Raw genomic sequence first — 23,665 nt, 5'->3', positions numbered from 1 at the left:
AATTGTACAAGGTGCCACATCTAGAGTACCGTGAGCTGTTTCAGACCCTTATTGAAGGAAAGATATCATTTCTTTGGAGACAGAGAATCAGAAAAGGTTCTCCAGGATGATCCCCGGTATGGAGGGATTGACTAATGAGCAAAGGCTAAATAAGTTGGGACTCTATTCTATGGGGTTTAGAAGAATGAGAGGCGTTGTCATTGAAACACATCGGATTCTAAACGGTCAATGCTGAGAGGATAGAGTCAGAGATGTACAGCACGGAAACAGACCCTTCGATCCAACCGGTCCATGCTGACCAGATATCCCAATCCAATCTATTTCCACCTGCCAGCACCCGGCCCATATCCCTCCAAACCCTTCCTATTCATATACCCATCCAAATGCCTCTTAAATGTTGCAATTGTACCAGCCTCCACCACATCCTCTGGCAGCTCATTCCATACACATACCACCCTCTGTGAAAAAGTTGCCCCTTAGGTCTCTTTTATATCTTTCCCCTCTCACCCTAAACTTATGCCCTCTCGTTCTGGACTCCCCAACTCTAGGGAAAAGACTTTGTCTACTTATCCTATCCATGCCCCTCATGATTTTATAAACCTCTATAAGGTCACCCCTCAGCCTCCGACGCTCCAGGGAAAACAGCCCCAGCCTGTTCAGCTTCTCCCTGTAGCTCAGATCCTCCAACCCTGGCAACATCCTTGTAAATCTTTTATGAACCCTTTCAAGTTTCACAACATCTTTCCGATAGGAAGGAGACCAGAATTGTACGCAATATTCCAACAGTGGCCTAACCAATGTCCTGTACAGCTGCAAAATGACCTCCCAACTCCTGTACTCAATACTCTGACCAATAAAGGAAAGCATACCAAACGCCTTCTTCACTATCCTATCTACCTGCGACTCCACTTTCAAGGAGCTATGAACCTGCACTCCAAGCTCTCTTTGTTCAGCAACACTCCCTAGGACCTTACCATTGAGTGTATAAGTCCTGCTAAGATTTGCTTTCCCAAAATGCAGCATCTCGCATTTATCTGAATTAAACTCCATCTGCCACTTCTCAGCCCATTGGCCCATCTGGTCCAGATCCTGTTGTAATCTGAGGTAATCCTCTTCGCTGTCCACTACACCTCCAATTTTGGTGTCATCTGCAAACTTACTAACTGTACCTCTTATGCTCAAATCCAAATCATTTATGTAAATGACAAAAAGTAGAGGGCCCAGCACTGATCCTTGGGGCACTCCACTGGTCACAGGCCTCCAGTCTGAAAAACAACCCTCCACCTCCACCCTCTGTCTTCTACCTTTGAGCCAGTTCTGTATCCAAGTGGCTAGTTCTCCCTGTATTCTGTGAGATCTAACCTTGCTAATCAGTCTCCCATGGGGAACCTTGTCAAATGCCTTACTGAAGTCCATGTAGATCACATCTACTGCTCTACCCTCATCAATCTTCTTTGTTACTTCTTCAAAAATCTCAATCAAGTTTGAGAGACATGATTTCCCATGCACAAAGCCATGTTGACTATTCCAAATCAGTTCTTGCCTTTCCAAATACATGTACATCCTGTCCCTCAGGATTCCCTCCAACAACTCACCGGTCTATAGTTCCCTGGCTTGTCTTTACTCCCTTCTTAAACAGTGGCACCATGTTTGCCAACCTCCAGTCTTCCGGCACCTCATCTGTGACTATCGATGATACAAATATCTCAGCAAGAGGTCCGCAATCACTTCTCTAGCTTCCCACAGAGTTCTTGGGTACACCTGATCAGGTCCTGGGGATTTATCCACCTTTAACCGTTTCAAGGCATCAAGCACTTCCTCCTCTATAATCTGGACATTTTGCAAGATGTCACCATCTATTTCCCTACAGTCTATATCTTCCATATCCCCCTCTGGGGACAGTCGAGGATCAGGGGGCACAATCTCACAATTAGGGGTGCCAATTTAAGACTGAGCTGAGGAGGAATTTCTTCGGCAGGTTGAAAACCTTTGGACTGACAGCTGTCTGTGGCAAAGACTTCCAGAGTCAATGCATGCCTTGAAGATGGAGATAGATAGATTCTTGGTCCACAGGAGAATCAAGGATTACAGGAAAGGTGAGGAGGGTTGACATGGTGATTGTTGGATCAGTCTAGATTCTATCGAATGCGGGACTAGACTCGAGGCGCCAAAAGTCATCCGCCTGTTCCTATGAATTATGGTCTACTGCTCAAGTCGATGACAAGAACTTACATTTACACAATACTTCTCAACAAAGTTTTGAAAAATCCTTAAAACATTTCAGTGTTAACGCTCAAACTGACATGAGCCAACTTGGGCAATACCAGCACAGGTGATTGGTCAAAGAGGCATATCTTAAAGGATAGCATTAAAAAGGGAGAAAGAGACATAGGTAGAGAGATTTAGGAAAGGAATTTCAGAATCAAGATCCTAAGCATCCAAGAGCACACCACCGATAGGAGAAAACCAGGGAGGTATGATGCACCAAAACTGGAGGCCAGCAGAGATTTTGGGAAAGCTGTAGAGAACTTGTACTCCTAGGACTGCATTTACTAATGACCAATACTAGGGAGGCAATGACACAGAAGATATATGTTTAGCGTTCCCCAAGAAAGTAGGAGGTGCAAGGCAATCATTCCAAAATGAGGGGCAAGTACTAAAAGGGAGAGAAAATTACAAACCTGCTCAGCATGGAGCATTTCTCACTACCTTACAGTTACCGCAATGAAATGCAAGCCACCTAAGAATAACTCACCTCCTGACTCCCCAAAGCCTTTCCACCATTGACAAGGCACAAGTCAGGAGTGTGATGGACGACTCCCCACTTGCCTGGATGGGTGCACCTCCAACAAGACGCGAGAACCTCGACAGCATCCAGGACAACGCAACCCGCTTGGCTGGCACCACATTCACCACTGTTAGCATTCAGCCTCTCTCCCACTGACAATGTACCAAATACAGGATGCACCTTCAAACCCATCAACTCAGCCACTGGGAAAGGCAGGGCAGCAGACACATGGGAACACCACCCTTTGCAAGTTCCCTGCCACGCCACTCACCATCCTGACTTGGAAACACATCACAGGTCCTTCAGTGGTCAAACATCTGGAACAGTCTCCCGAACACCACAGCAGCTGTCCCTACACCGAGTGGACTGCAACAGTTCAACAATTTATATCTGGTTGGCGTGGATGAGTCGGACTGAAGGGTCTGTTCCCATGCTATACATCTCTATGACTCTATTGCAGTCAAAATGTACCCGAGGTACTTTACAAGGGATGACTATTGAACAAAATCAGACACAAAGTCACACAGCATATAGGGCAAAGTGGATCAAAAGCTGAGTCAAAGAAGTCAGTTTTAAGAAGAAAAAGGAAACACTACAAGGTTTTGATAGGGAATTCTAGAGTTTCAGACAGCTGAAGGGGAGGCCAACGATGGAGTGATTAAATCAGAGACATTCAAGAGGCCGCAGTGAGTGGAAGGTTTTGGGCTGAAGAAGAACAATAGAGAGAGGTACCTGAGAAACAAGGATGAAGATTTTAATACCTGATCCACTGTTCAACCACGGGTCAATGAGAACCAAAGAGCACAAAAGTGATGGGTGACCAGTACTTGGTGCGAGTTCAGATACAGGAAGAGTTTTGGAGACTCACAAGCCGATGGAGGGCTGAAGATGTGAGACCAACCAGGATTATGTTGAAACAGTCATATCTAGAGGGAAAGAAAGGCACAAGACAGTTTCAGCAGGTAAGCTGAGACAGCAGCTAAACTGGCCAAATTGTGGAAGTGCAAATGGGCAGTCTTAGCAATGGTGCAGGTAAGGGATTAGAAGTTTGTTTCAACGACGAGCAGGACAGCAAGGTAGTGGGAAGTCTGTTTTGGCCTCAGACAGTGGCCAGGGAGAGGGAAGGAGCTGGAGGCTCTGGGACACAGGAATATAGAGACAATGGCTTCGAACTTTCACACTTTATTGGAGAAAGTTTCTGCCCACCCAATCCTGGATGTCAGGCTGACAGTTAATTTCCAAACAGAAGGTTTTGTGAAACGTCACCTGATTGGTGGTTGCTAGGGTAGCACTCTGGCGCGTGACAGCCACATATCAGAGTGGGAGATCGAGTGATTCTTTGTGAGAATTTTCTTTTCCATGAAGTGCATGAGGGGCAAACATTTGAAATAAATCCAAGTCAAGAAAGGCTGGCCATAAAAAGCCTAATCCACAGTGGAGTCTGACCTTTACTCTGGCAACATTTCTGCAATCACTTGGAAAGCAATAAGTGGGATTAACCCTGGACTTAGTTTCAGTTATCAAAACACAAACACACAACAGGCTCATTTAGGTAATAACGTGCTCAACACACGCACAAAGTTATTTGTAGATCCAAGAAGGGAAAAAAAAGCTCTGGGAAAAAAAGACGACTCAATCTGGCTCCCTGATATGTGGCATCCGACAGAGATATTAGCAGCATGCTGCCCCAGCAACCATCCAGTTAAAGGGTAATCACATAAAATCCAGTAGCTACTGCTGTGCCCTGTTTCCAAGGATACCCAACCTACACCAACAATAGAAAATACAGCAACCCCATGAAGACGGGGCAATAGGTTGGGAGAGGAGGGAGCAGCAATAGTTCTCCAATGCTAAACGCTAACAATTCCATGTTCCCTCAGATTAAAAGGGACCAAAGGCAGACAATACAGCCACGAACTAGAGTTTTTAAAATGGCTCACTCTCTCTCATATGGGGATTTGACAGTCAAGTAAGGAGAATTCACGATGAATAAAACCTTGCAAATTCTTCCAACACACAACTATCAAGTGGTCTAAGTGGGAGAGATTCCTGGTCAACCATGTACTGGAGAGAGCTATCGCCTATCCCATCACTATCCTTAGCTCCAGAATACAATGCACATATAGAAGTACATGTCACCAAAGCAACCTGCACTCAAAAATGAGGTTACATACTTAGCCAGAAATAGAGAAATTAAATATTATTTAAGTGGAGAAAGACCTCAAAAAGTGAGTTTTGGGGTTCCTTGGGTATATGATATCACAAGAAGCTAGCCTACAGGTTTGTACATTAAAGGGAAGAGAAGGCAAATTAACTGCTTGGCCTCTATTTCAAAAGGGAAGGGAATATTAAATTTTTTTTAAAAATGGGAAAATCCTGCTAAAACTATGCAAGGCATTAGTCAGACCACAACTGGAATACAATGAACTCCTTTGGGCCCCTTATCCAAGCAAGGATAGACTGGTTTTGGGAGGCTGCCTGAAGGTGGCTCACTGGATTGATCCCAGGTCTGGAGGGTCTGTCTTACGAGGAGACCGGTACTTACTGGAGTTGAGAAGAATGTGAAGTAACCTTATGGAAACATACAAGACTCTTGAGTGACTTGACAGGGTAGATGTTGAGGCCTTGTTTCCTCTGACTGGAGAATGTCAGTCCAGAGGGCATCAGATAAAAAGATGGTCTGGTTAGGAACAGGAGAGGAGGAGAAATTTCTTCTGACAGTAAGGAATTCTTCCAGCCCCACATTTTGTTGATTCTGACTTCCAGCATCTGCAGTCCTTACTATCTCCAATGAATCTGTGGAATTCTTTATCAGAGGTTGAGGCTGGGTCTTAAGCATACTTGATTTTGAGACAGACAAATTTTTAGTCAACAGGGATAAGGCAGGAGAATGGAGTGGAGGACGATCAGCCATGATCTCAACGAATGGCCCAAAGTGAATGGCTTACTTCTGCTCCAACATCAGAAGGTTATGGTCCTTGGAAGAGCCAGTTGGACTAGTTAGCTGGACAATGGGCATTGGTGCCAATGTGTGGTGTTCAGTTCATACTCTGGCTGGGGAGAACACAGAGCCTGGCCACCTGCACATCCGTGGTGGAGAGCACGGCGTTGTGGGCTGGACCTGTCTTTCCATGGAACTCAAGGCAAATGATTGAGAACCGAAGGCCAATTAAGGGTGTAACTAAAGGACAGTACATCTGCTAGACTGGACCAAAGATCACCAACTCCCTCGCCCAGTTTGCTGGCTGCTCCCCATCACCACACTGGAGGGCTCACTCTTCTTGCATGTGACTGGGTAGAGAGGGGCAGTAGTCTCAGCATTGTGAAGCAAACAGAATAGACAGATTTATCCCAAAGGAAAAAGGTACGGAGTCAGACTGCAACAAAACCTTGGTAGTGCTGGCCACAATTGGAGAATTAGACGTACAGACTTACTCAAAAATAAAAGGTGACACTGTACAAAAGCTGATGGACATACCCTAACTCACACCAAGTCTCATTCACCCACACTGCAGCTCAATCAGCCAACAATACTACTGCCTCATGGCATCAGGGGCCTGGGTTTGATTCCACCCTCAGGCGACTGTCTCTGTCAAGTCTGCACATTCTCCCAGCGTCTGTGTGGGTTTCCTCCGGGTGCGCCAGTTTCCTCCCACAGTCCGATGATGTGCAGGTTAGGGTGGATTGGCCATGGTGACCAGGAATGCACAGGCTTGGTGAATTAGCCATGGGAAATGCAGGGTTGCACTGATAGGGTAGGGTCTGGGTCTGTGTAGGATGCTCCTCAGTAAAGCAGTAAAACAAAAACAGTTTCAAAAAAAAAGGGGGTGGCCAGTGGCGGAGTGGTTAGCACTGAGTCACAGCACTAGGGACCCAGGTTCAATGTCATCCTCAAGCGTCTATTTGAAATTTGCACGTTCCCTATGCACCTGCACGAGCTTCCTCCAGGTACTCTAGTGTCCTCTCAGTCCAAAGATGTGCAAGTTCGGTGGTTTGGCCATGCTAAATTGCCCATCGTGTCCAGAAGTGTGCAGGCCAGGTGGGCTAGCTTTGGTAAATATGGGGTTACAGGTATACGGTAGGATGCTCTTTGGAAGGTCGGTGCAGACTCGATGGGCCGAATGTCCTTTTCCAGCACAGAGGGCTTCGATGATTCTATAAACTTCCACATGGCAGGCTGGTCAGCAAGCTTAGATCACAAAATTGGCTTGAGGGTAGGAAACAGAGGATGGTACTGGAGGGTTGCTTTCCAGGTCAGAGCCCTGTGACAAGTGGTGTGCCACGAGGATCGGTACTGGGTCCATTACTTGTCACAAATGATTTGGTCGTGAATAAAGGAGGAGGGGTTAGTAAGTTAGCAGATGACACTGACATTGTTGGTGCGGTGGACAGTGCAAAAGGTTGCACATCTCAGAACACAATGGGTCCTTGATCAGATGGAGCAATGAGCAGCAGACGGAGTTTAATTCGGATAAATGAGGTAAGCTCTTTTTGGCAAGGTAAATCAGGGCAGGGCGTGTACAATTAATGATAGGGTCCTGGGGAGTGTTGCTGACCAAAGAGACCTTGGGGTGCAGGTTCACAGTGCCTTGAAGGTGGAGTCAAAGGGTGACAGGGTAATGAAGGTGTTTGGTATACTTGCCTTTATTAGTCAGTGCATTGAGTATCGGACTTAGGACATCATGATGCAGCTTTACAGGACATTGGTTAGGCCACTTTTGAAATACTGCACTCAATTCTGGTCTCCCTGCCTTAGGAAAGATGTTGTGAAACTTGAAAGGGTGCAGAAAAGATTTACAAGGCTGTTGGGGGGTTTGAGCAAATGGGAGAGGCTGAATAGGTTGGGGCTATTTTCCTGGGGGACCAAAGGCTGAGGGGTGACTTTATGAGAGGTTGTAAAATCATGAGGGGGCATGGATAGGGTGTACAGCCAGCACCTTTTCCCAGGGGTGGGGGATGTTCAGAACTCGAGGTTTAAAGTGAGAGGGAGAAGATTTCAAAGGGACCTGAGCAGCAACGTTTTCCTGCAGAGGGTATGGAATGAACTGCTAGAGGAAGTGGAGGCTGGTACAATCACAACATTTAAAAAAGGTATCTGGATGGGTATATGAATAGGAAGGGTTCAGAGGGGTATGGGCCAAGTGCAAAGAAATGGGACTAGATTGGGTTGGGATAGCTGGTCAGCATGGACCAAGGGTCTGCTTCCATGCTGCACATCTCTATGACACTCATTTTAAATTGCTTACCCTAGTTTCCCCAAATCCCTCAAAAGGTCTCATCCCCTTTCCATTGTAGAACTGCCTCCAGCTTCACAACACTTCGGTCCCTGCTTCATTTCTAACAACCTCCTGTCCAAAGTGCCTATGGGGTACCCAGTGACAGTTTGCTACATTCAAGGTGCCATATCAATGCACTGGTGTCACGATGGGGCCTTTGTGCGTGAGGAAACTGGGATCGGTCCTTTTTTCTATAAGGAAGCATTTGCTCCCATCTGACACACACACTGCCACCCCTTACTTCTCAGAAGCACAAAGCCCTGCCCTGCTCAGTCTGTGCTTCCCTCTGCGCTGCAGTCCTTTCCAAAGCTATGCAGTACATATGGCTCCATTTGCAACATGTTTATAAAAGGTGTCAAAGCACCACCCCTCCTCCAAACCCCGATCATTCCTCAATGAAGATGCCATGCAGCTTATTGACAATAAACTCCCATCAGTAACTAACTGCGGGATGATGCAATTGTGTTTTTTGAGAGAGAGAGAGAGAGAGAGAGAGAGAGAGAGAGAGAGAGAGAGAGAGAGAGAGAGAGAGAGAGAGAGACACACACACACGGTGAGGGAGGGGAGGAGAAAGGGAGAGACAAACAGAGTCACCGACCATTTTGAAAATCTAAAAAAAGGAGCATAAAACAAAGACATTGATGGCAGCACTCAGTGATTCAAAGGGAAAACATCAATAATAAAATTCAGCTGTTGACTTTTTGCCACACCAGCTCTAATAAATCAGATCCATTGCTCCAAACACAATTATTTTTTAAAATTTGTAAAAAAACTCAGCATCCTGTGCACATCCAATAACTTGCTTTGTTCGACAGAAACCCTTCAGATTTGCAGGTCCTCCCTTGCAACGGGAGATGTTATACATTCTGAACAGAATCAGTGAACGGGCTAATCATTGTAGAGGTGTCTCTCTCTCTCTCTCTCTGCCAGGGAGAAGCTTAATATAGATGCATTCCAGAGAAAGAGAACAAGAGGAGGCGTACAGCAAAGTGAGCTCCTTCCACCTCTTCGACCCTCCGACTCTGTTCCTACCTCAGCTCACTGGCTGAAGCTTGTGCACGTTTGAATTCAGGGCTGGGGGTGACCATTTGCCCCTCGAGTCTGCTGACCCCATTAAATAAGCTCATGATTGACATGATAACTCCACACTCCCGGGTACTCCCCAATAAACAGAGCTGGAGTAGCAAGGGAGTCAAACCAAAACACCATGTTAAAAGGATTGAATGATCCTGCCACTATCAATCTCTTTCCCCGAGAGCTCAAAAGACAACACAGAAAAATTTCTCTCATCTCCATTTTAAAGGGGGTGGGAGGATTACTTTTACATGTCCCCTGATTCACATCCTTTTGGCATCAACCCTGTCACATTCCCCAAGAATTATACACCCCAGTAACATCACCTTTCACTCTTCTAGCCTCAGCCTGTCCAACCGCTCCTCTTAAACAAAATAGCCTTCCTCCACCCCTGAAAAGCCCTGCTATCGACTGCGTGTACCACCTTCTCCAGATTGCTTAAAACAAACCAGTTACGCAACACTTGACACAAAAAAAACCTAAAAAACCCCAGTGCATCCAAGTTGTGGGGTGACACGGTGGCTCAGTGGTTAGCACTGCTGCCTCACAGCGTCAGGGACCCGGCTTCGATTCTACCCCTCAGGCAACTCCCACAATCCAAAGATGTGCAGGGTCGTTGGACGGGTCTTGAGGCATGTAGGAATGGGGCTGATCCGAGCAGAATGCTCTTTGGGGGATCAGTGAGGACTCGGTGGGCCACATAGCCTGCTTCCACCCTGGAGGGATTCTGTGACTCTTGCTGCCTATTGTATCGACTGTTGCTCAGCTATCTCCCTCTTTTCCAGTGATCAGCACTGGCACACAGTCAAGCAACACCAGCACTTGAAAATTCTCACAATAAAACAAAGAACTGCAGATGATGGAAATTTGAAACAGAATTAGAAATTGCTGCAGGGGAGAAAAAGGAGAACTAAGTGCATTTGGATGGAGCCAAGAGAGAAAACAGACAGACAAAGGGATGAGTAATGATAAACCAGGCAGAAAGGAAAGAAAGCTGGTGAATAATAAGTTGACGAAAGTGCTTTGGCTGTACTGAAGACAGCCCACGTCAAGATGGGGCACGGGGGGGGGGGGGGGGGGGGGGGGGTGTTGGGTAAAGGACAGGGAAGTGTTCAGGCTCTATAAATAACTGGACTCAATATAGGGTCCTTAAGGGGCCGAGGGAGTTATCCCTGCTGAACTGGGGTCAATATATATCCCTCATAATCAATATCAAACACAGGAAAAGATTAACTTGTCAATATTGCACTGTGGTTTGTGGGATCCTTGCGGAGCACCATTAGTGGTGGTGTTTCCCGCGCGATTACACCTTCTGAAAATACTTCATCTGCTGTGAAGCACTTTGAGATGTACTGTCATCATGAAAATCAAAAGTATACAAGACTTATTTTTTCCCTCATTCCTCCCCAATTCTGTGACCTTCTTCAGCTCTGCCACGCATCAAGGTCTCTACATTGATTTTAATTCTTACTTGCCAAACATCTTGTATTGCAATTGTTGTGTTAATCAGGACCTTCCATATCAGCCACCAAAGACTCAAGCTCACGAATTACTTCCCGAACTCCCCATACCTCCCTCCCTCGGTGTTTCACTGGGAATGAGACCAAATAGCCAGTTCTTTCAGATACTTGATCAGATGGGCCAATGGGGCTGAGGAGTGACAGATGGAATTTAATTTAGCTAAATGTGAGGTGCTACATTTTGGGAAAGCAAATCTTAGCAGGACTTATACACTTAATGGTGAGGTCCTAGGGAATGTTGCTGAACAAAAAGAGACCTTGGAGTGCAGGTTCATAGTATTTTAAAAGTAAAGTCACAGGTAGATAGGGTAGTGAAGGTGGTGTTTGGTATGCTTTCCTTTATTAGTCAGAGTATTGAGTACAGGAGTTGGGAGGTCATGTTGCAGCTATACAAAACATTGGTTAAGCCACTTTTGGAATATTGCGTGCAATTCTGGTCTGTGAAACTTGAAAGGGTTCAGGAAAGATTTACAAGGATGTTGCCAGGGTTGGAGAATTTGAGCTTTTAGGAGAGGCGGGAGAGGCTGGGGCTATTTTCCCTGGAACATCGGAGGCTGAGGGTTGACCTTATAAGAGGTTTCCAAAGTCATGAGGGTGTGGTTAGGGTAAACAGACAAGGACTTTTCTCTGGTGTGCAAATGTCCAGAACTAGAGGGATGAGAGGGGAAAGATACAAGAGATACAAGACCTAACTTTTTCACATAGAGGGTGGTACGTGAATGAGCTTCAAAACTAATGCAGGGTGCAATACAGTAAGACAGACCAGACAACTTCATATTCAACAAAATACAGACTCCCAGATTCTAGTCAGCGAGAAAGGAAAAGGAAAGTCTTGCATTTATATGGCACCTTGGATGGCCACGTAAGGTCTCAAAGCACTCAACCGCCACTGAAGGATCAAGAGGGTTAAGGACAGCAGATAAATGGACAAAGCTGGAACGTAACTCAGAGGCTGGGCTCTCACGCAAACTAATGGAGCTGCCTTAGTCAGCTCACAGACCTACAGCCACAGACTGAAAAGAAAGCCACTCAGTCTCGAGGGGCTGCCAAGGATAAAAAAAAAAGGACCAGCCCATGGTTTAACAAGGAAATAAACAAAGGTGAACAGGGGGGACCAGGATGGAATGGCAGCAATCAGCCAGGTGCTCCTACTTTTGATTGATCAGAATCTGCCAGAAGATGGGTATGAACTGGGGTGCTCTTTCCAGACAAGCAGCCTGCCCAACCACCTTAGACTCGTCTCTGTCGGACAGTGTATCAGCTCATTCAGAAATGAAACGGGGAGGGGGTTGTGGTGAGAGCAAAAAGACAGGAGGATGGGGGAAGGGGGAGGGAGATGAGGGAAGGGGGAAGGGGGAGGGAGATGGGGGAAAGGGGGAAGGGGGGAGGGAGATGGGGGAAAGGGGGAAGGGGGGAGGGAGATGGGGGAAAGGGGGAAGGGGGGAGGGAGATGGGGGAAGGGGGAAGGGGGGAGGGAGATGGGGGAAGGGGGAAGGGGGGAGGGAGATGGGGGAAGGGGGGAGGGAGATGGGGGAAGGGGGGGAGGGAGATGGGGGAAGGGGGGAGGGAGATGGGGGAAGGGGGGAGGGAGATGGGGGAAGGGGGGAGGGAGATGGGGGAAGGGGGGAGGGAGATGGGGGAAGGGGGGAGGGAGATGGGGGAAGGGGGGAGGGAGATGGGGGAAGGGGGGAGGGAGATGGGGGAAGGGGGGAGGGAGATGGGGGAAGGGGGGAGGGAGATGGGGGGAAGGGGGGAGGGAGATGGGGGGAAGGGGGGAGGGAGATGGGGGGAAGGGGGAGGGAGATGGGGGAAGGGGGAGGGAGAGAGAGAGAGATGGGGAGAGAGGAGGGGGTGGGGTGGGGTGGGAGAAGAGAAGAGAGAGGAGAAAAGAAAATAATTATCACATATCCCACACTAGCTACACATTATCAGCACTGCCAACAGAGGCAGAGCATTAAAAAAAAACGAGGGAAATGCTGTGGGTTAAATGTACCAGACACACGTCAGTTTCCATGGTAACTTATCTCCAATTGTGTTGGACTCTGGAGACTGGCTTGAGCATATTTCAAAAGGAAAGACTCGACAATTTTGAAAAACACATCCTGCTCTAGCCAGGACACCCCACACATCCAAGCTCTCAGATCCAGTGGCATGTTTTTTTTTTAAAAATGGCATGGCAGTATGGATTTGGACAATTGCCATGGCATCTGCAGTTACCTTCAGATGGCAAAAAAAGACAACAGCTTGTTCCAATTAAATTGGGTCAGAGGAGGTTGAGTGAAGAGTGAGGGAGGTGGGTCACGGTTTACACTATACAGATCTGGGATAGCTTTTTATAATTAAACATAGACATAGACATCACAGGCATGACAGAACAAATGGGCTCCATTTAGCCGTTAGAGTTGGAGTCAGCAGAATGGATGGCCAGACCCCAACTCTCCTAACACCCTCCCGGGATCTGGCTTGATGGCAATTCTGCCTCAGTGGGTAGCACACTCACCTCAACTCAAAGTTGTGGGCTCAAGCCCCACTACACAGAGCATCCATGCCACGCCTCAGTGCAGCATTGAGGAGATATCGTGGGGAGGGGAAAGGAGATAGCGGGTTCGCTCACTGGATGACTGACCCAGAGGCGCAAAGCGTGAGTCACAGGTTCAAATCCAACCACAGCAGCTGGTGGAATTTAAAAGACAAAAAAAAAAAGTCTCAGAATGCAAGCCATCATCTAGAAAAAGGTGACCATGATAATTATCAGCAATGACGTAACAACCCAACTGGTTTACCATCGCCATTTAGAGAAGGAAGTCTGTCGTCCTTATCTGATTTGGCCTACACCTAACTCCAGACCCACAGCAATGCAATCGACTCTTCATTGCTCCATGTAATGGTCTGTCAAGCCACTCAGCTCAAGGGCAATTGTGGACGGGGCAACAAACGCTGGCCTTGCTGGCAACAGCTACGTCCCATGGGCAAATAAAAAGAAACAAAGTCTTTGTACTTTTTGTTTGGGGAGGAGGCAGGGTGGGCAAGTTGAAAGCCTGGAATTTGACTCCCAGTGCTGCACTGGGAGGGCTGCAACTGGGCTGGCGCAAGGCAGGATTGCACTGATGCAGCAAGAGGAGGAACAGTAAGGATTGAGCTTAGTTTGGTAGTCAGCATCAAGCACAGGGATGGGGAACTCCAACTCGAATACCCTTCACCTCAGCACCATTGTCCACCTCACTGAAAACGGAGGGCTGGCCATTCACTATGAAGTGCTCTCACCCACTTAATCCCACTCAGACTTGAGATGGGTGTGCGTTGGTGCATGGCAATGATCTGATTTTAACCTCAACTGCATTCATCCACTTTGCCCCTTTATCCACAGCACAAGTTACTTCTTCAACAGAACAATAAATTCGTTGTAAGTGATTTCCCTTTGAGCAAAGGGAGAGCACGGTGGCTCACTGGTTAGCACTGCTAACCAGGCTTGATTCCACCCTCCACCCTGTGTGGAGTTGACATATTCACGTTTCTGCATAGGTTTCCTCTGAGTGCTCCTCCCATAGTCCAAAAATGAGCAGGTTAGGTGGACTGGCCATGCTAAATCGCCCCATAGTGCCCAGGGATATGTAGGTTAGGTGGATTAACCCTGGAAATGCAGGGTTACAGGGGATAGGATAGGGCCCTGGGTGGAAAGATCTTGAAGGGTCACTATGGACTCGATGGGCTGAATGGCTTGATTGCACATTATAGGGATTCTATGCAGCAATCGCAGTAAACTCCAGTCAGACAAATCCTCTAGCCCGGCCAGAAAAGCTAAATCATAACAGTCTGAAGTTCTCAGTAGATGGAAAGGCATTAAAACCCACATGAAAGCCCCACCTATCAGTGGTGGAAGAAAGGAAGCATGTTTTCAGCAAATGGGCCCAAAGGATCGATTATTTCTTCCCCCGCTTAAATTAGTGACCCAGAATTTTTACCGCTGAGTTTCACGCTGCCATTAATAATATATCCAAGATGTCTGCATCCGATTCCCCAGGCTCAGACTAAGCTTCTGCAGCCAAACTGGCTCAGGACCAGAAACAATCAACAGGAAAGCACATCCCAGGATGGGCCAGGACCTTGCATCACACATCCTCTTGCTGCACAAATAATTGAATACAAGACAAGGAGAGCTGAAGGAAAGATCACACTATTATCAAGAACATCTTAACGCCAATCAAAGGGCCCCTCCATGTGCTCGGTTAACCAACTTTCGGCAGGTTGCATAGCCAGTGCAGAGGTCTCAGCTGTTTAAAAAGTTCAACCAACCTCGACAATGCACACCCAGCAACAATTCCTACTCAAAAAAAGGCAACAGCCACATAATAACAAACCACCAGTGAACAGGTAAACCCAACATTCAAGATAACCTCATTTTCCTGACCCCATGCATCCTTCAAAAAAGAAAACTGCTTTAGTGGCAGTGTCCTTCCTTCTGAACCAGGGGGCCTGCATTCAAGACCCACCTCCCCCAAAAGATATGGACAGAGGAACTTCGATTATCAGAAAAACACGGGGACTATTTCATTTGGATAATCGAATGTCAGGTAACAGTTTAGCCACGCATCAGGACCTTGCGATCTTGTTTGGATAACTGGGGTTTCTCCATAATAACATCCCAGCAGGTCGAGGAGGAAATCTCTACAGATCAAATCCCCTGCAATCTACCCACACCCTCCTTCAGCTGCAATGATATCGCACCCCACAATGCAGTTTGCTTACATATCAGGTTCAAGGTTTCCTCATTCAGATGTTCGAAACCGGGCGACAGGAGCTGGGCTGCAAAGCTGTGTAGGAATTTAACATACCCACTGTTTGTTGGATGCTGATGGAATTTTAAAATCAGCTACCACCCACACCCATCACATCAGCGGTTCAATATATCCCCATCCCCCCCAACGTTTTTGGAAGGAGTTTGGTGCTTCAGTAGATCAACTCAGGTACCAACATAGGGCAAGACAGAGGCTGGCACCACTGCCTGACAGGGACCCAAGTTTGATCCCACCCTTGGGTGACAGCGTGTGGAGTTTGCTCATTCTCCCAATGTCTGTCTGGGTTTTCTTCAGCTGCTCCAGTTTCCTCCCACGGTCCAAAGGTGTGTAGGTTAGGGTGGATTGGCAGTGCTAAATTACCCATAGCACCCAGGGATGTGCAGGTGAGGGTGGATTGGCAGTGCTAAATTACCCATAGCACCCAGGGATGTGCAGGTGAGGGTGGATTGGTAGTGCTAAATTACCCATAGCACCCAGGGATGCGCAGGTGAGGGTGGATTGGCAGTGCTAAATTACCCATAGCACCCAGGGATGCGCAGGTGAGGGTGGATTGGCCGTGCTAAATTACCCATAGCACCCAGGGATGTGCAGGTGAGGGTGGATTGGTAGTGCTAAATTACCCATAGCACCCAGGGATGTGCAGGTGAGGGTGGATTGGTAGTGCTAAATTACCCATAGCACCCAGGGATGCGCAGGTGAGGGTGGATTGGCCGTGCTAAATTACCCATAGCACCCAGGGATGTGCAGGCGAGGGTGGATTGGCAGTGCTAAATTACCCATAGCACCCAGGGATGTGCAGGTGAGGGTGGATTGGTAGTGCTAAATTACCCATAGCACCCAGGGATGCGCAGGTGAGGGTGGATTGGCCGTGCTAAATTACCCATAGCACCCAGGGATGTGCAGGTGAGGGTGGATTGGCAGTGCTAAATTACCCATAGCACCCAGGGATGTGCAGGTGAGGGTGGATTGGTAGTGCTAAATTACCCATAGCACCCAGGGATGCGCAGGTGAGGGTGGATTGGCCGTGCTAAATTACCCATAGCACCCAGGGATGTGCAGGTGAGGGTGGATTGGCAGTGCTAAATTACCCATAGCACCCAGGGATGTGCAGGTTAGGGTGGATTGGTAGTGCTAAATTACCCATAGCACCCAGGAATGCGCAGGTGAGGGTGGATTGGCAGTGCTAAATTACCCATTGCACCCAGGGATGTGCAGGTGAGGGTGGATTGGTAGTGCTAAATTACCCATAGCACCCAGGGATGCGCAGGTGAGGGTGGATTGGCAGTGCTAAATTACCCATTGCACCCAGGGATGTGCAGGTGAGGGTGGATTGGTAGTGCTAAATTACCCATAGCACCCAGGGATGTGCAGGTGAGGGTGGATTGGCAGTGCTAAATTACCCATAGCACCCAGGGATGTGCAGGTTAGGGTGGATTGGCCGTGCTAAATTACCCATAGTGTCCAGGGATGTGCAGGTTAGGGTGGATTGGCCATGCTAAATTACCCATAGCGCTCAGGGATGCGCAGGTTAGGGTGGATTCACCGTGCTAAATCGCCCCATAGCGTCCATGGACGTGCAGGCTAGCTGGGTCAGCAGTGTGAAATGTAGGGTTACGGGGACAGAATGGGGCCGGGTCTGGTTGGAATACTCTTTGGAGGGTCAGTGGGGACTCAATGGGCCGAATGGCCTGTTTTCACACTGGAGCGATTCTATGAACATCTACAGTAATTTTTTTTAAAAAAAATCAAAATCAGACTCAGTTAGACCAAAAACTGGGAAATTCCAACTACCCTGGTTCAAGTAATGTGCCTGCTTTTCCATGTAACTAGGAGGCCATGTGCCAGTCTCTCGATAGGCTTCCCATCTTCAGTTTTACCACACCAGATTTTCTTTTTAAAATACATTATTCCTTAAAACCAGGCCCAATACAATACTTGAAGCACCAAAGCATCCTTCAATTGTTCATAAGATGCTTATACATTCTTACACTGACACTTTGCCATCTGAAACTGGTAGCACTGGAAATGCCCAAGTTACACACAGTTAAAATTGACCAAGGTGTCAACCCAACCTGCTGTAAGCAACCTCTCAAGCACTGTACAATATACCGTCAGCAGGAAATACAAACAATACACACAGAAAGAAAGTGACAAATTGAATTCGGTGGGGCAGGTCATTCATACAGAGGTCGTCTCTATTTTGACCCCCGGAACTTTTGCGTCTTAAGAGAGTGTTGTACAAGAACAGCAGGAGGAGGTGTAAACGACTGAGAGAATGCAGGGAACATACAGGTCAACAGAGAGAGACTTTGACTCCATCCCACACATAACAGACACAGGAACTCAGGTGCAAGGAGATGGAGCAGGACCTTCAATAAGATCATGATTGATCTGACTGTGCCCTTCACTCCACCTCCTATCTCCCTCCAATACTGCTAGATACGCTTAATGATCAAACATCTTGAATGAATTAACAAGTATTGAAGGAATGAATGAATCGGGGGGGGGGGGGGGGGAGGAATTAGTGATTCACTCCAACTACTTGACCACTTAAACTCGTTCATGAGTTTGGGATCACTGACAATGCCACTGAATAAGTTAGAGTGAACTAAACTACTTAAAATAAGTGACTTACTTAGCTAATTTCAGAGAGACAATCATACTGCTGTGGGCCCACAGTCATGTGTAGGCCAGGCTGGGGTAAGGATGGCAGATTTCTTCCCTGAATGACATCACTGTTGGAAAAGCCCATCTGGGTTCAAACTGGCAGTTTCACAACTTGGATTCAAATCCCAGCAGCTCCTATGGCAAGGTTCAAACATGTACAGCGACTCAGGCTTTTCGGGAGTGGGAGAGCGGACACTCTGGAACGACACCGCATTTGAAGCAGCGTAGGGTCAGTCAGAAGTGGCTCCTTAACTACTAACTGACATATCATGGTGTGCACAGGTAACTGCCCTACCATTTATCAAACTGGCGAGCATCTCCTGAGCACACAGGCCGATCACACCACATCTGTAAACACTCGAACAGGGTGAAGCACAAAAAGAAAGTCTTCTTCGTGAAATCGATGCAATTTTTTTTTGTCTTTCAAAACAACTTGCTCTTGGTGCCACCCCCCCACCCCATAGGGCTTTTGCAGACCTTGAATATCAAAGCCATTGCTCACGGCGAAATCTGTTCACATCGAGCTTGGCTTGACACCCTCCTTTCTCCCCCACGTATACACACTCATCCCAGAATGGCAATCGGGAGTGTCAACGCTGGCTCTCGACCCTAGGGTGCTGACACTAATTGTAGCATTCCTGTCACTCGGACTACAATTAGCAGCAGCTGGAGCACTGAACTAAGTCAGGCCTGTTAGCAACCATTCACTACAAAGCCCAGGAGTGCATTCATTCCTCAAAGTCAATCATGCCTCACCCCCCACCAACACACACACACACACACTCTGAACTGCAGGATTGGCATTTTGGGACAGGAGATGGAAATGGAATTATGTCCAGTACGTTGAGAGTGTGCGAGAATTGCTCAACCACTGAGGCTGTGTTCAAATGCAGTCAGGTTTAACACACGAAGAAAAATAGAAGGGTCTTTAAAAGCAAATGTGCATTTCTATACCGCCTTTTGCCACCACCAAAACACTTCACAGGTTGAGGGAGTCTTCGCCATTTGGGGTGCTATCCACTGCAGTTTCCAGGGCACTGTTTCTGTGCTCTTCCGTCACTATGATTTTAACGGGGCTATCCCTCATGTTCTGACCAATATTTGTCCCTGAAGAAATCCCGCAGTAACATGATCAAATTTGAACTCTATAAAAATCTGGAATTGAAAGCTCATCTCAGTTATGGTGATCATGAAACTATTGGCAATTGTTTTAAATTTTTAAAAAATCTGGTTCAACGTCCTTTAGGGATGGAAAAGCACCATCCATACTCAGTCTGGCTTAAGTGTGACCTCTGGGTGATTGGCACGGTGGCTCAGTGGTTAGCACTGCTGCCAGGGCCCCAGGTTCAATTCCAGCCTCGGGCAACTTTCTGCCTGCAGTGTTCACATTCTCCCAGTGCTCCGGTTTCCTCCCACAGTCCAAAGATGTGCTGCAGGTTGAGTGGCTTAGCTACAGGAAATGGAAGAATAGAATAGGGGGTTGGGTTAGGGCTGAGGGTCTGCGTGGACTCGAGGGGTCAAATTGTCTGCTTCCACGGTGTAGGGATTTTATGTTTCTATGATTACCCAGCAACGTGGTTGATTCTTAACTGCCTTCTAACACGGTCCTGCAAGCCACTCAATTTTAGGGGCAATGGGTCAGGAATGCTGCCACCCACATCCAAAAGGAAGAACATAGGACACAAGACAGGAAAGGTAGGCAGGCCATTCTGCCCCTTCGAGCCCTTACTACCATTAAATACAATGATACCTCATCATCTATCACATTCCAGCTTTCTCTCCCCCCCCCACCACCACCACCAAAACCAAGGGGAACATCCTCCTGCATCTAGTCCGTCGAGCCCTGTTGACATTTTATATACTTCAAGCAGATCCTTCTAGTGAATACTGGTCCAACTGAACCAATTCAAGAATCATCCAACCAAAAGAGAGTCAGTCAGTCAGTCATCGCATATCTGAATACTGAGACGCAGCACTTCTGCTCTCAAAAGCAAAATTCAGTGCAAATTTTTCCCAGTGACTGCTGAGCCAGTTTTTGTTCAGCCCACGCATCGAATTCCTCCATGTGTTCCATCTCTCTCCCGCATAACCACAAAGCGCCCCTGGAGTGTCTACCATGGAAACCGTCTACTCAAAGCCATCGAGGCATCCAAATCGAGGAGTGGAATGAGCAATCTTAAATCCGAGCCCACACAAAACAAAAGGAGAAATTAAAATCTGTTTCAGTTACCGACAACCCAGTGTTTGAACCATAGGAATCAAACACACAATATTGCTTCCTTAAAAATAAAATGCAGGCACAGTTATGCTGTATTTCACATCACTCTCCCTACATTTGTAACGTTACAAGTTTCTCATCCACAAATACCTTTCCAAACACTCTGACCTTTCCAGTCATAGAAACCCTATACAGTACAACCTCGATTATCCAAACTTCAGATTATCCGATCAAGATCTCAAGGTCCTGCAAAAACAGCATTAGGCAACCCAGCATTCAGTTACCAGTTAAACAGCATCATGGCATGCACTGCCAAGTAATCAGGAAATGGTCGGATAACTGGCACATACCGCTCGTTTATGATCAGATCAGTGATCCAGACAATCAATTATCTAAAGAAAATACTCCCCGACTGTCTCGTTTGAGTAATCGAGGTTCTACTGTAGTGCAGGAAGAGGTTATTCAGCCCATTGGGTCTGCACTGACACTCCAAACAGCATCCCACCACCCTGGATTATTGGGGCAATTTAGCACGGCCAATCCACCCTAACCTGCACATCTTTGGACTGTGGGAGGAAAGCGGAGCACCCGGAGAGAACCCATGCAATGTGCAAACTCGACAGACAGACAGTCACGCGGGGGTGGAATAGCACCTGGGACCGGGACGCTGTGAGGCAGCAGTGCTAACCACTGTGCCAGAGTGTTGCCTCTCTCCGCCCTTTAAAAATTTATCACAGGTCCCATCCCTCAGATGATGCTTCACAGATATCTGACCATAAAGGTTTCTCCTGGCCCGCTAATTCTTTTTGCCAATTTTAAATCCATGATCTCCAGCTCATGGTCCACTCGCTGGGGGCGGGGGAATAATAATTCACAAGCTTCCCACTGACACACAGCTGACTGAAACCTCTCCGATGCCCATTCACAAGGAACATCACTTTCCAAAATCCCATCGATCCAGAAAAGCACACATGCCATCTTGGAACCTCTCTCACCTTTGTGCCACATATCTAACCAAGGGCTATCTACATTTGTAAAGCACCGCTGAAAGTAGTTCATGAGGAAGTTACAACATCCAGACTGACCAAAAGCTTGGTCGAAGAAGTCTGTGTTGAACAGCATCTTAAGAAGTAAGCAAGTGAGGTAGAGGGATAGTATAGAAATGGAATTCCATAGCTTGGGCCCAAGCAACTGAACTGAATCACAGCCATCAATTATGATGGGGGTTGAAACAAGGTGCCCAAATTAGAGGAATGTCGATATTTTGGGAGATTGCATGGTGGGAAGAGATCACAGAGCTGGACAGCACAAAAGTCAGGGAGAGATTTGAAAACAAGGAGGAGAATCTTAGAAAACAAAAGATGTGGTTTGATCAGGGGCCAACACGGAGCATGGTGTGGTAGGTAGAATGGGACTTCCCTCCCACCTACACTCTTATCTTAGTCTGTATTCCCTTTGGGATCAACAGCTTGGGGGATGCATGACTGAGGGAGAGTCCATCCGAACTTAAGAAACAGGAGCAGGAGTAGACCACCTGGTCCATTGAGCAAGCTCTGCCATTCAATAAAATCATGGCTGACCTCTTCGTGGACTCAGCTCCACTTACTCACCCACTCACCATAAGTCTTCATTCCTTTACTTCATCTTGTCAGTCTCTACTTGGCGTTTCTAATCCTCCAAAATCAGGAACTCCCTCTTCCAACTCCACTACCAACAGATTAACTATGATTTTCCTCCGTGCTGTTTGAGAGACGCCCCAGGTTTAATAATTAGATGCCACGACTGCTCACATTCAACAACTAGCATCTGTGTAGACTCGTCAACACAGTAAGCTGCCTCACAGGAACGTTACAAATAACTTGATGATGCTAGGGGCAGCACGGTGGCTCAGTGGCTAACACTGCTGCCTCACAGCGCCAGGGACCCGGGTTGGATTCCAGCCTCAGTCGACTGTTTGCGTCGAGTTTGCAGATTCTCCCAGTGTCTGCGTGGGTTTCCTCCCACAATCCAAAGGTATGCAAGTCAGGTGAATTGGGCATGCTGCATTGCCCATAGTGTTCAGGGATGTGGAGGTTAGGTGCACTAGCCAGGGATAAATGTAGGATAATAGAGAATGGGTCTGGATGGGTTACTCTTCGGAGGGTCGGTGTTGACTCGTTGGGCCAAAGGGCCTGTTTCCACGCTGTAGGGATTTTATGATAGAACAGGCAACAAAAGATTGGTCAAAGAGATAGATTCAGTGGAGGAACAGGATGAGGAGGAGAGGCTGAGGGGTGAAGGGAAGGAATTCCAAAGCTCTGCGTTAAGCTTCTAACAGCAGAGTAATGAAAATCATTGATGCACAACAGATTGCTTCTGAAATGAATTCATCAGTTGTATCACACTTCAAAATGTACTGGGGATATGAAAAGCACTATATAAAGCAAAGGATTTTTTTTAAAAAAATAAAAAGCCCAAATAAAAAGCAAGCAACCTTTTCACCCATGACACAATCACTGCTGTACCAAAGCTTTCAGCGAGGTTTTTCCATTAAATTGAAATTGCTCCAGTGAGGAGTTTCAGGCTTTGAGGAAGGAGCGAGCTCCACTGTAGAGAATGAGTTTGCCTCCAGGGCAAATTTTTACAAGTTTGCTTCAGAAATAACTCCTTCTATAGGGTTGTTTTCCTCAGAGGTTTTTAAAATCAGAGCAAAGAACTAACCCTTACTTAATATAGCATTTTATTTACAACCACAGAACATTCCAACACACTTTTTGAAATCTTATCATTGTTTTAAGAAGTCATTCATGGGACACTGCTGGCTAAGCGAGCATTTATTACCCTCCAAAATTGCCCAGAGGGCAGTTAAGACTCATCCACTCAAAACAGCAAAGTACTATAGTCGGTGAAAATTTGAAATGAACACAGAGTGCCGGAGAAATTCAGCAAGTCTGCCAGCATCTGTGGAGAGGGAAACAGAGTTAGTCAAACTGCAGAAGTCGTCAAACTGGATTCAAAATGTTTCTTTTTTTGTTTTTCCTTCTCCACAGATGCTGCCAGAACTGCTGAGTCTCTTCACTTTTCTGTGCGTTTGTGGTGAAGATTTGTCCACATTGCTGTGGATTTGGAATCATACGTAAACCAGACCAGGTTAGGATGGCCGATTGCCTTCCTTCAAAGCATAGTGATGAACGCAATAGGTGTTCACAACCACCAACCCTGGGTGGATGATTGCCATTAGACAAGGTTTCTTTCATTCCAGACCGAATTCAAATGACAACTTCTGCTGTGGTGGGATTTGAACCCACATGCCCAGAACATCACTCTGTGGTTCTGGATTAGTAGGC

At 47.0% G+C, this 23,665-nt stretch overlaps 1 protein-coding gene across 8 annotated transcripts in view; it reads right to left on the bottom strand.

The window, feature by feature from the left end:
• The window catches only part of LOC122544349 (guanine nucleotide-binding protein G(I)/G(S)/G(T) subunit beta-2), a 195,302-nt gene that overhangs the window by 44,962 nt on the left and 126,675 nt on the right, over positions 1 to 23,665 (bottom strand). For 2 of the 8 annotated variants that reach the window (XM_043683560.2, XM_087982896.1), the window contains exon 2: positions 3,550 to 3,714. The exons of 3 other annotated variants lie outside the window; for them this stretch is intronic. The gene's annotated coding sequence lies outside the window, so the exon portion shown is untranslated. Of the gene's footprint in view, positions 1 to 3,520; positions 3,715 to 13,158; positions 13,305 to 23,665 lie in introns of those variants that run through there. 3 more of the 8 variants (XM_043683561.2, XM_087982898.1, XM_043683564.2) reach the window with 3 other exon arrangements.

This window comes from Chiloscyllium plagiosum, unplaced genomic scaffold (assembly GCF_037043375.1).
Source record: "Chiloscyllium plagiosum isolate Xiang-an unplaced genomic scaffold, Cpla_swu_hap1 HiC_scaffold_44, whole genome shotgun sequence".
Classification (NCBI taxonomy): domain Eukaryota; kingdom Metazoa; phylum Chordata; class Chondrichthyes; order Orectolobiformes; family Hemiscylliidae; genus Chiloscyllium; species Chiloscyllium plagiosum.
This window is presented reverse-complemented; position numbering and strand designations above follow the sequence as displayed.